This window comes from Manacus vitellinus, unplaced genomic scaffold, assembly GCF_001715985.3.
Source record: "Manacus vitellinus isolate BGI_N305 unplaced genomic scaffold, ASM171598v3 scaffold_8_pilon, whole genome shotgun sequence".
Taxonomy (NCBI): Eukaryota; Metazoa; Chordata; class Aves; order Passeriformes; family Pipridae; genus Manacus; species Manacus vitellinus.
The window spans coordinates 16645142-16662957 of record NW_021940864.1 but is presented as its reverse complement, the minus strand read 5'-3'; the positions used below and the strand labels follow the sequence as shown (position 1 = coordinate 16662957).

The window sequence follows — 17816 nt, the reverse complement described above, 5'->3', positions numbered from 1 at the left end:
GTACAGACAAACACATAAATGCTTCCAAGCCAACAAAAATCACCACCTCTCTAGGAGTTTCTTCACAAATCAGGCTTTAGTTCTCAGATTGCATGTACACAAGAGTGGAGAAGCCAGAATCTCTGATGGAAGATATCAGAGAAGTAATTTAAGACTGGTTATTGTCACTTTTTAAACTCTGTTCACTGTTGTTCACTTTGCAGAAAGAAAATGTTAGACAGGCAGACATCGCTTATTGTCCACTGTACCTGTGTCTGCAGCAGATGTTTCATCTGCAGTTGTGCTGGGAAGTGCATTCTGAAGCACACGACTTATCCCAAAAGCAGCAGTATAATTTATAATAACATCACGAACCAGCTTTCAAAAGGGCTGCCCGTGGGAGTAGTGTATCGGTCACGTCATTTGGAGATATATCTGCTGATTTTAGCCACCAAAAGCATTTATTTCTGGTATCTCTGTAGAATAAATTAATGTATCAAAAAGAGGTGGACTATGTTTAGTCTAGTGGATCATCTAGGAATGACTCTGCCACTAAAAACTCCACCTTCCTGGATGGCCAGATCCCAAAATCACTATGTAGAGACAGAGCCTTGCCCCTATCCTGGCAAGATGAGGAGTCAGCCCTGTGGTGAGCCCAACTCATAGGTTCACCTGAGATGTGGCCCCCAGAAAATGGAGAGCAGCTGTCACCCCACTCCAACTACACACTGGAGCTGGTGGGAACTCCTTGAGCTGCCTCTAAACTAGATGCTGGAGCTAGGTGGTACGGAAATCTCTTCCTGTGGAGCCTGGCAGTATATTTGTGTTCTTAGAAGCTGTAGTTTATTTTAAAAAAAAAAAGAAAAAAGTTAAAATTAAGTAGTTTGATTACATCTTTTCTTTTTAACAAGAGTATTCATTGGTTCAAGAAAAAAAATAGCCTTTTCAGATATTGATTTTCAAAAGCAGAACTTAGGAAGCCTTTTTTTCAGTGGAAATCTTTAATATATTAATGGAATAGAATATTATTTCCTACATATTTTTATACCTTCTATGATTTCACTTTTCATTTTAGGGCAAATAGATCTACAATTTTCTGAGTTCTTCTACCAATAGATATTTAAAATTAACAATGGCCTAATTAAGAAAAGCTTGAATATTTCTTTGAATAGTCAGTCTCTGCAAAGTTTTGGTGCTTATCCAGGTCTCACTGAACATCAGCTAAATTTCCATAGCTTCTGAGGATGAAAAATAGGACTGAAACCCACAGACAAGTCTGTTCTGCTTCCATTCCTGGTCTGCTCTACAGCAAAAGAAAGCACCTCATTTTACCTCTGTGGTGGAGTAGAGAAAATAGTGGATTTTTAGGGAACTGTGTGTTAATTCATCTTTGGAAGCAACATTGAATTCCTAATCTCTGAGTCCTCATGGCAGGTTGTTCCACCTGTGATTATCTCAACTGTAGTTATCATTATGTTTGTTATAGACACGTGTCAATAACATCCTGTGGTGACTGATGAAACTGTGTCCTAAGTACGTATTCATCTATCTGTGCTCAGTAAAAGAATGGTTATCATAAAAGGTATCTAAAAATAGTGGGATAAGAAGAGACAGCGTAAGGATAAACAACCAGTCAAATCATGAAACACAGACTCAAATGATTTATCTAGCAGAAACATTTAAAGAAAAAAAATCTATGCACAGAAAAGTCAATAGTCATAGAGATCATAGTTACACTAGTTCGCAAAAAGTCTCACAAAACCTTAAGCTTGATAATTCTGTATAGAAAATAAAAATGAAGAAATTTAAGCCTGGCCATGAACTAAATCACAAGTGGGAAAAGAGGATCCAGTCCTGAAAAGAGGTCTGTTGTGACTTTAGTCAACTCCTGATTTGTGGGAAAATCCAGAGGGGAACAAAATGAAAAGAAATAAGGAATCCACTTAGCAAAATTACATGCAATTCTTATTTGGGAATGGAAAGGAGGAGTAAGGATAAAGAAGTCTTTTTCCCCTCAAATTTATCCCTCTGCCTTCATGTACCTTTCTATGTGTACACGTCACCCTTTTCAGATTGCATCTTCCATCTTCATTCCTCTGCCTTTAGCTAAATGTTGTGCAGTTTTCTGCCTTTTTGAACTGTCATTAAAACAACATGTAAGAGACGGCACTGCAGATAAACAGCAATGTGTGTCACCTGGTAAGCTGTGCTGTCACTGCCAGCAAAAAGCCAAACATCACACACTCAAAATTGAGCAAAACATCTGACAGTATATAAGAGGGGCTTATTGTTTCACTTAAGTACGAGCTGTAGTGGGGAGGGTGCAGTTGGGTTGGGACAAGCGTGGTGTCTATTACTACTGTTGGAGAAAGGCTGACAAATGTGATGTCTCCCAGGACAGGAACTTCAGCTGGAGGTTTTCAGCTCCTGCAGCTGCAACTGCGTGAGGCAAAGCTGTTCAGTTTATGTCTGCCAGATGGACTCATTACCTGTGCCAAACAATCCCCTCCCTGATGGAGCTTGTGTAAAGTGCAAAAGTGTTTTGCATTAGTTGGATGTCTCCTGAACCACATGTTCAAAGCTTTTATAGGCACTAACACTAGATGTATCTTGTAAAACCTTGCCATTTTGACAGCAAAGTTGATTGGATATCTCAAATGAAACATAATTTTCGTGTTAAAATAGGGGTTTCTGCTAGATAAATTTTTTTCTTATCTCTTGTAAGAAAAATGAAAATGAAAACTATAGCTGTGGAGAGCCACAATGCTCTTCCACTCTCTGGTACCTGTGAGGGGTACTCTACTTCTAGCCTTTGCTCTGCCCCTTCACTCTGTCCTCTGCTCCTTTCCCACTCACCCACAAATGGCCACCCCTTCTTCTTGTATACCCCGACCATCCCTTTGCCATTGCAGGGGCTGAAAGCACGGACAACAGTGAGGGGAAAGAGGCACTCTGTGGTGAGGGTAGACAAAGCAAAGTGAATGTGATGAATTTAGGGAGCTTTTCTTCCAGGAGGAAAGTGACTCCTCAAGGGACATGATGTATGGTGGGGATGGGGCTGTCATTCCCAAAGCCATAACATCCACAAAGAGATTGATGCCAACATTTCTATATTTCCAAATGAAATACTTCTAAAGGGTTTTGTGTTTTTTGGTGTGTTTTTTTTTTTTGTAAGCAAACAAAACAACTGTTATGGAGACTTTTCAGCCTGATTCTTGACAGAAACAGATGTTGCAATATTGTAATTTCCCATGGGACAGATATTCCAGTGTTCGTTCCATTTTAAACAGGGCTAGAAAATAAAACCGAGCTGATATATGGTTTGCATTTTCATAGCCATTGCAGAGGCAGGTGTTGGAGGGTGTGCTAGACAGATGTTGCATGCTACTGCATAGACTGAAAGACCAATTACCATTGATCTGGGTTTTTTTAAGCAGTTTTTAAATCTGCACATTGTTCGATGTAAGGAAGTGTCAATTACATCGTGGTTCTGCCCCATTATATGCCAGATTAACATTTGCTTTGTGTAAACTGAGGCACTGGCTTCAAAATTTCCCCAAGACAACACTTTTTCTTTGGGAACTAGTAAATGTGACCTGATTTGGAAAATGGCAGAAGCCAGGAAAACACTTGTAGATCACGTCCTTAGGGACCTCAAGGAGGAAGAAGGACTCTTCTTCTATGATTTTGCCTGGACTTCCTTTGCTACCTTAAAACTATGGAACGTTTCTGGAATGAAATCATGTAAAGAGGGTAGAAAACAGGTTTTAACCTGGTGTAGACATATGTAGTTCCTCTAACTGATGGACATGAAGCTCAGCAAGCATGTTAACACAGCTGTAACTGAGGAGGTATGGGGACCAGCAAACTGTCAGGATGTGTGTCCCCATGATCAGCAGAGCTGGAAAATTGTCAGCACCATGTAGCTGTAAGGTCACAGATCAGCCACCTTGAGCTAAAGAGTGATTCTGAACAAGTTTGTAGTAAATGCAGGTTCACAAATGTTTTGTCAAAACCCTGGCCTTGTTACTGTGACTAGCCATATTCAGGGGGTGCCAAGAAAGAAGAAAATTAACTACAACACAGTTCCACATATCCACAGTGAAAGGAGTAAGACAGTAGAAAGTCTAAGACTTTGCTTAATACCTTCTTTGATAGTTGAACAACATCTAGTGACTCTAAATGGATAGCTATGAAACAGCAAGGAATGGAGAAGTGTCATCACTACATGGTGATATGGACTTGGACAGGAAGTTGTAGGACTTCCCTGGAATTTGGCACCACTGGAGAAAACACACATTGCAATTCCATGTTGCAGCAACATAAACTTTACCACTATGTGTGCTAATCAGGAGAAGGAGGAGCTCTCCTTACCTGTTTCCCTGTGCTATTCCTTGACTTCTTTGGGTTTTTCGAGAAAGACCAGACATTTTTTATTATATTTACTTGCAACTTCTAGCTCAGCATTTCAGTGAGTACCTACATCTTTGCCTATGGCACATCTTCCAACAGGAGCAAGATTTATATTCTGATAAGCTAAGCCTGCTAAGGAAAAAGGAATGGTTGTTTGGGGTTTTTTTTGAGATGCAAAAGCAAAATTCAAAAAGCCTAATACTTGAAAGATAAAATATTTATTTTAAAGGTGTTAATATGGAGGTTAAAATCAGTTGTTTTTTTTTTCATCAGAGCAGAGCTTTATCATTATTATTATTATCTACTCTAAAACCAAACTATCAGCTAAAGTTTGCAGGAAATCTTACATCAGTGTGCTAATCTCAGGAGCATGACACCTCTGCCCTCCAAAGCACTATTCTTTTTACTCCACTGGGATAACCAGCATATTCATAAACCTCAATGAAACTAGTTATTAATACCTGTGTTACCACATAATGAAGTACAAGGAAAATTCTAGGAGGAAACCAGAAAGGATTTGCTCTGAAAAATATTCCAGCTCTGGTATAATTAACTAATTAAACCACATCCAACATAATTATCATGAGAGTGCCTGAATGGGCAAAAAGAGGAAAGGTGAAACAAAAAAAAAATTAGGTTTTAGTGAGAAAAAAACCCAAACCCTCCCCAAAAAACAAAGAGTTAAAACATCATATGCTTCCATTAGGCAGCATTTGTATAGCACAAGGTCTTGCCACCTCTTCACCCCAAACCAATCTGTTGTTGTACAAAGGTGTAGTAGTATGCCCTGAAAAGGGACTATTGCAATCCCTCAGGCCTTTGTTAATGCTCTTCACAGCTGTGAATCCTGCTCCCAGTGTTTTTTTCATCTTTCCCCTTGCAAAACAGTTCTTCACCTTATAGAAGTTGTTAGTGTCCAGAGAGAAAGAAAAAAGAATTTAAACTGTATAGTTTTGTGTCCTCAATGTGGCTCATCTCCCTAAGCAAACAGTACAAGAACCAGAGATGATTCTGCACCACTTTTTTCTAACACAGAGATTGCAGCTTGGCTAGTGCCACTGAGAGAGCAGGAGGTTTGTCTGACACCAACCAGAGAAGATGGGATTGTCACTGCCCTCTATTCAGCCAGTAGCCTCTGAAAGCAGCCAGCAGGTTCTATGAGGTCCTGGGCTGGAGGAGCCAGGTTCTGAAGGTGACTCCTTCCCTGGTGCCAATTCCTTCTTCTGCCCGCTCAGGTGCTGTCACTTCATTGAAACAGCAACCAGAGGAGGTTGCAAGGAGCAGTTGGTGGAGGAGAGAAGCAGGGGTCCTCTTGGCTCTATTGCCTGCTCAGCTTACGAGAACATTTGGCCTCCCCTCTCCCATTGTCCAACCTTGGCAGCACTGACGAATTCTCCCCTAGGCCATGAAACTCCATATGGAAAAGAAGAGTGGGCATCAGGCTTGTGACACATCCTTGCCCCAGAGTAACCAAGCTGAAACGCTGCTTCTGCATACTTAAATTAGGAAGATTCAAGTTCACTTGGACTCTGCTGTGCAATGTACATGGAGGCTCTGTGATCACTGCCGTGAATCTTTCTCATTCTGCACCAGCCTTCTGGAAAAGAGGCACAGGCATCCCCCACCCTCCCAGCACCCTCCCAGCAGAAGGACTGATTCATCAAGCCTGACTCTCTGAGGCAATCTGCCAGACGACAGAGCTGCTGGTGGGGTGTCTTGATGCTGTCAGCTGCCCATATGTCAGTTGGGCAGCTATTGCCTGTGCAATCCCCACTGAGAAAAATTCAGAGCACGGTTTGGGATATCTACATAAGGGCCAACTCCACAACCTAAGCTGATTAAATAAATGGATAATTACCAAAAAAAAAAAAAAAAAGGACTGGGTTAAGAAAATATCTCGATTTGTTTTCCTGTCAACATGAAGTAAATTATGAGGTAATAAATATATTACAAGCTTAGACAAATTCAAAGTGATGCAAGGTGCAAGGGGAAGGGGAGAGAGGACAGATGGGAAAATTCAGCACAAATTCATACCTAGTGCTAGCTGTCTCAAACTGTTCATCTCTGCAAACAAACTAATCTGTAAACCAGGAGCAGCTGAACAAAACAGGGTTACGGCATAGCCGTACCTTGCTGTCTCCAGGGATTTTTAAGCCACCCTAAAGCATAGCTGTAACCCTGAAAGGGATGAACCCTTTCCCATCCAAGGATGCCATATTAATTATCTCTCTTTCTTTTTGCTCAGCACTAGTGCATCCACCTCCATCACATGGGTGATTTTGCTTCCACTCCTCCAAAAGTGCCCTATGCCAGAGGCTGGAGCCTGTTTCCTTTCTGGGCAGAGTCACTTTGTTGGATTCTTATCAAATGTTCTGGGACCTGATATGATCGTGCTGTGACTCTGAGACATGAACAGAGCTGTGGCAATAGGGCAGGCCAGCCTGCAGACTGGCTGGACTGCTTTTCCCTTCTATGAAAATCAGAACTTTTAATTTTAAACATATACAATTCTCAATGTCATTGTAGTTTCAAGGTTTCTTTAGATTAAAGTACTAGCTTGATATCCTCAGTTAGGACTAGATTACCATTTTCCTTGGCCTTAGTACAGATTATTATGGATTACTGAGTATGTGTCTGTACTGTGCTCATATTAGACTGTAAAACAAGACACATTTGGGGGAAAAGGGTAGTATAACAATGAAATAACCAAAAATACGTTTTCAAAGACATCTATCACCTCCCATTTTCCTTCTTTATGACTGAAAATTTGAGTTACATTTCTCCTGTGCCCTTTAAGAACAAATAGAGGATAAATGACTTCCTTGTACTACAAACCTTCATTGAAAACCTACAAGTAAAGCACTCAAAAAATTACACAGAGCATGAACCTGATTTCTGCCTCAAGTTTTAAGTTCCTCAGCTTGTCTGAATCCCCTTCTTTCATCCTTCCCTAACCAAAGTATTAACACAAATACTACTCCCCTCAACATCCCAATTAAAGCCCCAAAATAGGTTTAAATGAGAAACAAGTGTTGCATTCACCTTGTACTGCATGACCTGAAAAGAGACTTTTACTCACTCCAAATGCATATATTTTGCTCAGAAAATCTACCTTTTATAGACAAATCCAAAAAATAACCATACTTTTAAGGGCTAAAGCTAATGAGGGCTTCATAATATAATTTATTTAGTCTGGTGTAGTCTTCTTTTTTTTTCTTAATTATTTTTTCAGTGGTCTGTCTCTTCCAGTTCTATATTTTTGAGTCATGTCTTTAGGAAAGCAAACTGTATCATTGCTATTATGTGTTAGAGTTAACCAGATCAACCATTGTATAAAAAAAGGACATTTTCTTTTGAAAACAGCCTGAGCATTCAAGCAAAAAGCCTGGTATGAAAGAGAAAGGGTATAACAGGAAATTCAAAGCAAGCAATTAGATAAATGAGTCTTCAGTTATGCCAGTGAAATAAGGCACTAAGTTCTGCCTGTGTTTGTAATTTTTACTTCTTTTTTTGCTCTGCTATCCTCCTTCTCCTATCTTATATATATGATAGATAAAATAGTCCTACATAACCAAATAAACATAATTTTTTGCACAACCTTTACAATAATGTTCACAGTCAGAACTCAAATGGTCGTCACTGGAAAGACAAGGAGTAACAGGAACCTGCTGCAGGAGAAGCAGGTGCCATTCTCCAAGACCCTCCTACCAAGAATCTAGAACATCAGCTTTAAAAGGGGCACAAAGGCTTTCCCATGACTTCAGATGGGAGCTGTATGGGGTATGGCATCAGAAAGCTGGGGAGGCAGGAGCTGTCAAGGCACCCTCTTTCACCTACCCACAGCCTGGAACCTGCGCGTGAGTATGTGGGAACTAAGTTAAGCAGAATGATCTCAAACTGGCGAGGCAAATTCTAGCAATGCAGTGTTTTAGAACACGATATGGTTTTAAGCTTTTTTATTTATAACTCTATTGCAAAACACCTGAAGATAAAAATAAATCATCCTCTATTTCAAGCAGTTAGCTTTCAGCCATTACTTCTACTATTGGATCACCACACTTGAAGGAGATTTCTTAGTAGTCTGAATTGCTGGTGTCCCAGTTGAAATGAAGGGTGGAGTGAGGGAAGGCAGGAAGTTCTCAGGTACAGATTTAGAAAGACTAGGAGGAGTTCTCATGCTCTGTGGTCACTGATACTTTTGAATTCCTCCTAAAAGTACCCAGATGTCAGTAGAAGTGACTCAAAACGAGGAATAGATGAGAGTGGATCTCTGACACCACCTGGAACTCAATGGATCAGCACTAGAGAGACAAGCGGTATTGGGAACCTGCTATAGGCACCACATGAAGTGAAAACTCAGAGATCAAGTGGACCATCTTGGGTGGTTAAATGTGCATTACATATACAAATAACATGTTAAAGCTTTGAATATGTTAAAACTTTTTATTTAGAGATCATATTGTTGGCTCACCTGAAGCTTAATCAAAACTTACTTCAATAGTTCATATTGGCATCAGATTGTAACTTTTTATTTCAATGGCAGGTGGGGACAGATATTGACAATTAGGTTCAGAGCATCTGAGAGAGGGGATGTGGCTGATGTTACGGGCAAGCATTAGCTCATCTTCCCCCCAGGTGAAAATGCTGAGCCTTTAATGAGCTGAATTAATAATTGGTAGCAGAGGTAAAACAGGAATACTGCTGTCTTATGCTGAATCACAGAATGAGAAAATCAGAGAATAGTCTGAGTTGGAAGGCACCCATATAGATCATCAAAGTCCAGTTCTTTGCCCTGCACAAGAAAGTCCTGATAATCAGACCATATGCCTTAGAGCATTGTCTAAATTGATTCTGGTTTCCTTTCCAGCTTATGAAAGGCTGTGGTGGAGTTACTTTCCAACAGCACAACAGGGGCTGAGATGAGAATCGGGCTCTTTGCCTTTGTAATCAGCTCCTGAGGCTGAGCTTGGGGGTAGAACTGCAGCATACAAACCCTCCACATACCTCAATAAATGCTATTTGACAGTAGCTAAACTTTGATGAAAATGAGAATGCCTCCAAGCTGGCAGAAGGTGCTCTCCGGCCCTTCTCTGCTCTGCTGGGGCACTGCAGTGTGGTTGGCAGTAACACAAGCACCTTCTCACAAGCCCTCACATACATCTTGCATTCTCAAGGGACATATCTTCTGTAGGGTTAAATGGTCATTTAGTATTTTGCCTTCCTGTGTCAGTGATCAAGCAAGAAAATAATGGTCTGGGTAGCATCTGCATGGTCTGCCTCTCCTTCTCATGATCTGGACTTGCTCTGACCAATGGATTCAGTTTCTGTTCAAGCAGCAAGTGGATGATAGTTGGTCACAACAATCTAGGATGACTGTAGGGACATTACTAAGATGTACATCTACTTTTCTTGAATATATAATTTTTTAAATATTTATTTCATATTTTATATTTCTATTTTCCACTTCATTATCTGGTAATACATATTATTTTTCTCATTTTCAGTAGATTTTCTTTCTTATTTTTTAAAGATTTCTCATACTGCAAGGGGTAGAAGGAAAAAAAAAACAAGCACAAGCAAAAAAGCAATAAGCAATCCTAAAAAACCCCATCCTTGTACTTCTCCTGGAAAAAGAAACAAAATAAAAAAAAAGATAGATGAAAATTTTTTCAACAGACACAAAAACCCTCACAGTCCCAGAATGTGTGCTTCTGTGAAGCAGCTTCCTCATTATGTCTGATGACTTTCAGCAAGCTTGCACTTGCTGAGAGTCCTCTAGAAGTCAATGCACATGACTGCTGCAAACCATTCCAAATGACCTGAGGTACCAAGTGTCCACATCAAACTTTTCTCTTCTCTGTTCATATAAATTTTGCTTCTCTTTGGGATTGTGACTTCATGTTTTATTTTTATACAGTGACTCTCTCTACCCACTAAATACAAAAGATTAATACATGATAATTAATGTCTTCATGTGATGTCTTTCCTCCCAGTGGTTGTTTTTAGTCTTTAACTCTACAGATGCTTTGACCAAAGTTTGTATCCTACATACAATGCAACTGAAATAGCTCAGCTCACACATTGAGGCTGAGGAGGGGTTTTTGCACCAGCTATGAGCCGTGGAGGAAAGTCATTGCCTAGTGAGGTTAGAGACGGGTGGAAGGGAAAAAAACTGGATAGAAGAATCAGGCATTTATCTGCAAGCCTTCATTTTTCCAAATCATGAGTAAAGGTGGATGTTTGGGTCCTTCGGAATAAATGTCTTTTCTAAAGTTACCTGTTCTGTGTATTTCTAACTTTCCTCAGAGACAAAATAACATAACACACTTTGCTACAGCATCGGGCTATTGAGACAATTTGCCCTAACAGCAATCTGTTTTCAGTCTTTAGCTGGAAGATCACACAGTAGGCTTTCCTAGCAAGAAGCACTAGACAGTGGCATCCTCTCTGATGCATGACCTGGTGTTCAGTGTGGTACTGCTATTTGAGAGAACATCTTTACACGATGTAGATATTACTGAAATTTTCAGCACCTTAGTCATAAAGCACTTTCTTATTGACATGCAGCTGACTAGATGAGTGCATGAGTATATTTATACCACCATGCTGTGGGAAATTCAAACTCAGTTAATTACTTCCTACCTAGGTTAAAGTACCAATAAGTGCAAATGCCGAAGTTATTTTTTCCTCATGAAATGGAGCTGCACAATCACCTGATTGCTAAACTGAAGCCAATATTTAACTGAGAAGTGACAGGATAGCAGGGATCTCTGTTCAGCCAGTCTGTAAAGCACTTGCAGTAAAAGGAGCTGTGTAAATGTAAATCATTATTATATTGTTTAAGTAATCAAATCCACGGCACCATTGTTTAAATAAACTGGAGGTGTGGAGCCATTTATTCATATTTTAATGCTTAGACTGCCTGCTACATAAAATATATATGGAAAAAATAAGCTTTCAGAAACATATAAAATACTGGTTTTTCCTAGTGCTGAATTTATAAGCTAGGGAGACTATAGTGCGATAGTAATTCTTAATTTGTTCAGCTGTTTTTATCACTCTTAGTACACAATACCACAGAATAAAGCAGACCTAAATCTCTCATAAATCTAATGAGAGTGTTACACTTCAGATGCACATTTTTAAAAGGCTACATCATTGCTTTAATTCAAAACACAGCCAGAAGGCTCAGGATGACCTGGGAAGTTCTACAAAACACTTGCAGATTTATTCGCTTTTGAAAAAGTAGTGAATGTATGTATTTCATCAATGCCCAACGGCCAAAACTGAGATTTGGTCCCACATCATATAGGGTGCTCTACACATAAAACCCCACAATCTCTCTCCCCAGATGCCTTAGTTGAATTCAAATGTTGCAGTTATGTAACGTTCCGTCTTAATCATTCATGACTATCCCTGTTGCTGCAGACCACACAAAAACTTCAAAGCTAGTCTCCCTATTTAGTTATGTGGGCCTGGTTCCATAATATTTTCTAATGTGTTTATCCCTATGAAGCAAAGCAATGCTGTAACCCAGGTTACAGGTGGGAAACTGAGGCCCAAAGATATTGTTTTCTAAACTTTTATGTTTCAGTTCAATCCCTTATTCAAAATGAATTAAACATACCAGTGCCTAAGTTGCACTGATCATAAGTCTGATGCTCTAACACATCTAAAGCACTTTTGAGAGTCCAGACTGAGAAGAACAGGTAGAGATTTCTATGATAGACTAGTGTTTGCTCTTTTAACCCCAACACAGACGTTGCCTTGAAAACCTTGGTCTTCTTCCATCCCTTTCCCTGTTGAACATTGGTTGCTCTTTCTTCATACTTTTCCTTCAAAAAAGAAATGATTTTCAGTTGTGTAATTTGTAACAAACTTCTGGTCTTGGCTAAAAGTGATGAGTACAGTACACATTTTTTGTCACCGGTGTGTGTTTAGGGGTGGTTGATATTGCAGAAAAGATGAAAGAAAGCATTAAAACCCACATAGCTGTCTAAGCATACCTAAATTCACCTGGCTCTGACCTTTGCAAATTGTATTGTACTTTTCTAGAAGAACAGTTAAAAATATTTTTTCTTCATTGATTAACTCACAGTGTCAAATGAAGTGCTCACCTGAGCGGCATTCAGGATTATGGAATCACAGAATGGTTGAGGTTATAAAGAACTGCCGGAGGTCATCTCATTCAACTCCCTTGCTTCAATCGATTCGCCTAGACCCAGTTGCCCAGGACCATGTTCAGATGGCTTTTGAGGATGAAGACTCTACCATCTCTATGACACACCTGTAGCAGTGGTCAGTTGCCCTCACAGTAAAAAAATTTCCTTATGCTCAGATATGCACTTTCAGATGGTGTCCCTGGCACTGGGCACTGCTAAAAAAGCCTGACTACCTTCTCACTCCTTCCCTTCAGATATTTGTACACATTGATAAGTTCCCCCCTGAGCTTTCTCTTCTTCAGGCTGATGAGCCTCAGCCTTTCCTCAAATGTGAGGCGCTCCAGTTCCTTAAACATCTTGGTGGCTCTTTGGTGGACTCTCTACAGTATACTTGTGTCTCTCTTGTACTGGGCAGCCCAGAACTGGACACAGTACTTCAGGTGTGGTCTCACCGGTGCTGGGTAGAGCAAAAGAATCCCCTTACTCAAACTTTTGGCAACACTACTCCTAATGGAGACCAGGATATCATTAGCCTTCTCTATGGCAAAGGCCCATTTCTGGCTCATGCTCAACCTTATGTCCACCAGGACCCCCAGGTTCTTTCCTGCAAAGCTACTTTCTAGCCAGGTGGGCCCTGCATATCCAATGCATGAGATTATTCCTCTTCAGGGGTAGGACTTTGAATTTTTTTTTTTTACTGAGTATCATAGTGTTCTTCTCAGACCTGTTCATTTCTCCAACCTGTCAAGATCCCTCTGGATGTCAGCATGACACTGGTCTATCAGCCACTCCTCACTGTTTTGTGTCACCAGAAAAATTGCGGAGGGTACATTCTGATACCATCATACTGGTCATTATTGAAGATATTAAATAGAATTGGATGTTAAATGGGTTGTGGACCATTACTGACTCTTGGGGTATACTGCTGGTTACTGTCCCCAGCTGGAATTCATGCCACTGATCACAACCCTCCTGGCTCAGCCATTTGGCTTGTTTTAACTCTGCCTCACTGCTCATCCAGCCCATACTTCATCAGCTTCTCTACAAGGATATTTATTATGAGACAGCTTTGGAAGCCTTACTGAAATCAAGGTAATCTCTTGTCTTGTCCACCTACCTAGTTTTTTCATCAGAAAAGGTTATCAGGTTTGTCAAGCGTGAGTTTGTGAATCCATGCTGATGATTCCCAATCATCTATCTTCTTATCCAACATGTTTCTCTAAATGTTCCCAGGATTAGTTTCTCCATCACCTTTCCAGGTGCTGGAGGTGAGGCTGACAGGCCTATAGTTCCCTGGGTCCTCCTTCTTGCCTGGTTTGAAGATAGGAATTATATTTGATTGCCTCCAGTCTCAGATATCTTTTCCAAATGCCATTATTGTTCAAAGTAAATGGCCTCTCACTGATGTTAAACCACATCCCTCAACACTTGTGGACACATCTTATCAGTGCCCATGTAGATCTGGTTTGTTGGTCAGAGAATTATGAGCCATGGCTACATGTGCTGGCCAAGGGACCTTATTATGGGACAGTAGTTTAAAAAAATTACTTGCAGTTCTCAGAGAACTGTTAATATCCACTCTAAAAGGCTGTGCCCTCCTAACCCGTGTATATGAACAGAGGATACCTGTTGCAGTCTGAAATTCAGATACCAACAGAAAAGGAACTGCTAGGATTAAACAGGAAACCTTGGGCCACAGAGGCTGGGGAAAAAAACCATCATCTAAAAGACCAGACAAGACCATTGACACTCATTTCATGTGGATTGTCCTGATCTCCCACAGCAGGAAGTAGAGAGACTTTGCATGATGCTTTCAGATATCTCATTGTTTTCTCCCTCCCTGTGTAAATCCTTATTTTGGGAAAAGCTGACCACCCTTCCCCAGTATAATCTTGCTTACTGGAAATATCAAATCCTTTTTCCCCCAAATGTAAAAACTAGATCTGAGAAATGTAAATCCATTTTTCTTCTTATGTCACCTCGTTACTGGAAATGTTAATAGATTGTGGAATCCCCTGTTTGGAATAACCCTGCCTCCTCACTAACATGGAAGCCCCTGAGACCCTTAAATAGCACTTGCGTGTTCAACAAATCATTCCAGCCTTTGTCCCCATAGCTGGGATCATCGTAGCTTTATTAGACTGTTACAGACACCTTCTGCACATGAGGAGGTTTTGTAACATGACCAACAATTTCCATTTTCTCCATCTGGGTTTGAATACCATGAAAATGAACATGACAATTAAGGAGAGTGAAGAGAAAAGGAAATTTAGAATCAATAAGCAACAAAAATCAGAAAGGAGAAAGAATGCAAATTAAAACAAAACAAAACAAAAAAAACCCAAAAAAACCCCAAAAAAACCCCAAAACAACCCCCCGAAAAAAACCAAAACCAACCAACCAAACAAAAAACATAACAAAAAAACCCATACAGAAAACATAACAAGCTTTCCTCTCACTCTTCCTAGAAAGAGAGTAATCCTAGTTCTGTTCCAGGTGAAACAATATTATCTTGACAGTAGGATTAGAAAAAACAGTGCAAGGACTAGCCAGAGAGAAGGAAAGAATCCACTGGGAGCACACACAGATCAGTAAAGTGATGGTGTTTGCCTGTGTGGGACACACATCTCCTACACAGGACCCTGTTGCAGGATCTTTTTCAATAGAAGCAGAGGTCAAGGCACAAAAGAAGTTCTGAGATACCACTAAGAGCTAAGTGCATGCTCCACTAAATAGAGAATGTTCCCTTCTCCCAATGATGTGGTAAAGATAACACAGCATGTCACCTCTGGGCAGCCTCAGGCTATTGATTTGGTGTCCATGTTAGGGCAGCTGTTGTCTTTGCAGTTTGACATTGACGAAGCTGCCTCTGGGACGCGCACAAGCTATGACTCTCTTCCTCTAGCTTCTCCTTCACTCTCTGGGAAACCGTGAGGAACAGAGTTTTGATCCAGGAAGTACTCATTAGATCAGTATCAGAAACATGCATTCTAAATGCATTGAAAGTCATCAAAACAGGCTACTAGCTTCAGCAAAGGCCCTGAGATAGCAAATACAAGTGAAGGTCAGATGGGGAAGCAGATAAAAAATGCTCCTCCTGCTAATTGTCATTCTAATGGCACTGGTATATCCAAAGCCAAACTTCAGATTCTGGTACAATTTCAGCTCCGTGTGAGCAGGATGCCCAACAGAGAACACTTGCCACTATCTCCCAAACCTTGAATTCTCATGGAGCCATTGTCCCCTTTGCACCATCTGCAGCTCTGGTGGAAGACCACAGTTAGGACAGAAAGGGGAATCGCACTGGTGTCTTGGGTAATGATCAGGAGAGATGGGGCTCACATCAATGGGTAGGGGAGAACTTCTGCTTTCATTCTTTCAGTATGTGTACATTGTTCATGAAAAATTCTTATCAGAGAATGCAGCAAATTTCTTTCTCTTGTGCATATGTTTCTTACTAGCAGGATTCCTTCAAGCTGAGCATAGACAATGTGTCTCAGTCCTGATATACTGACTATCTTAGCATATATTAAGTGCTCATCATTTTAGCAGCTAAGCAGTGTCACGTCCCATTTAGCACATACACAGCATTTTATAGAGCAGAGCACTGTAGAAATCCTTTTCCCTTAGGTTTTTCTACACGCTCATTGCAGTGATATGCATCCGACCACTTAAAGCAAAACAGATTTAGTTAATTAACTCTAAGGGACTGAGTGATTCCCTGACTGGAAGTCATAAGAACTGGTTTTGATATTATGAGTACCATTGATTAACTCTCAGATGCTGGACAATCACTTCATCTTTCTATGCTTCATTTTTCCCTGTGTAAAATGTAGAGAAATAAAATTTGTTTTCTTTGGTGAAGTGCTTTTGAGAGCTGTGAATGAAAAGAGTTATGCATCATCAATGAATCATCAAAAAGGCCTGATGGGAGATTTACAGAAATAGCACTTTCCTCGCTGCTTCTGAAAAACTGAGCCACAAACATGTAAAGCAACAAAGGGCCAAATCCTCACTGAGAGGAAGCATTGGAGATGGGATAAAAATTTAGAGTTGTCTGACACTTTGACAGCCACTTGTTCCTCTAGACCAGGTTGGCAAGATAGCATCTTTCTGTCATTTCTGTCCATGACACCAAGTTCTCATCCACTCAACTACTAGACAGCATGTCTTCCCTTCTCCATTGTTTGTTTTTTTACCTGGCCATCCTGCTCCTCAGATAATGGACACATGCAACCACTTCCAACACCTGACAACTCCTGCAAGCTTCTCTTTCTGGTTGCAGGGATATTCCTGTACGCTGGGCCAAATTCGCTATACAACAAACATATGACTATAAACATCCTTCAGAGTACTTTTCAGCCTTACAGATGTTAAACACTGGTGAGTTTTTGCCAAAAGCATTGCCTTGGGAAAAAAATGGAACTGGCATGTTTTCTTTCATTCTAATTATAATTCTCTATCATTATCTAGTTTTATCTTATCCTTTCATTCTACTTAACGCCATATAGTTGCAAGTCCCAAAGCTAACACACAAGTTCCACTATTCCGCTGTTCCACTTTGCTCTGTAGCCAGAGCAAAGCAAATAATGTCCACTTGTTAATTGTTTTGATTATTTCAGCATATTTTTATAACTGAGGAATGGAAGTAGACAGAACTGAATTTCCTCAGATTATTTTAGTATTTTTAATAAATATTCTTTTAAAAAATTGTTCTTTGGACTTGATGGTCAGGATTCTTAATTTTGACAATGAATGAGTACGGAGTAGCTAAATAAATTATCTTATTCTTTCTGTTCTACAAGTGATTCAGATAAAAGTACTGCACAGACATTCAGCTATGAAGAAACTTTAAAATTAGATTTCATTGTAAGAGAAGGGTGAGGGAAAAATGACATATGAACATTTACTACCTCTTATTTTGAGGCAGTAAAATTATATTTCCTCATGGTGAAGAAAATTATGCTATGGTAAAGAAGAAAATAACAAGGCCTGTTTTGGGATCTGGAGGCTGGGTACGGTGACTTGATGTGTGCCTCAGCTCTCCTCGATAGGCAGTAGGAGAAGGACAGAGTAGCCAGTGGGTAATAACAGCAAGCCTACAGAGGAAGTCAATGGCTTTGACTGTGTTTTGGCCTCAGTTTATACTCAAATTAGAGTCAAACCCTAAAACCCATTATTCCTCTACCAAATCAAATTTTTCTTCAGTGCTTCAGGATGCTTTATGTGTTTGGTTCTACTTTTCCATGAGATTATGACTTC

General features: G+C 40.2%; 1 protein-coding gene across 2 annotated transcripts in view; it reads right to left on the bottom strand.

The window, feature by feature from the left end:
• The window catches only part of LRFN2 (leucine rich repeat and fibronectin type III domain containing 2), a 158294-nt gene that overhangs the window by 20574 nt on the left and 119904 nt on the right, over positions 1-17816 (bottom strand). The gene's annotated exons all lie outside the window — the stretch shown is intronic.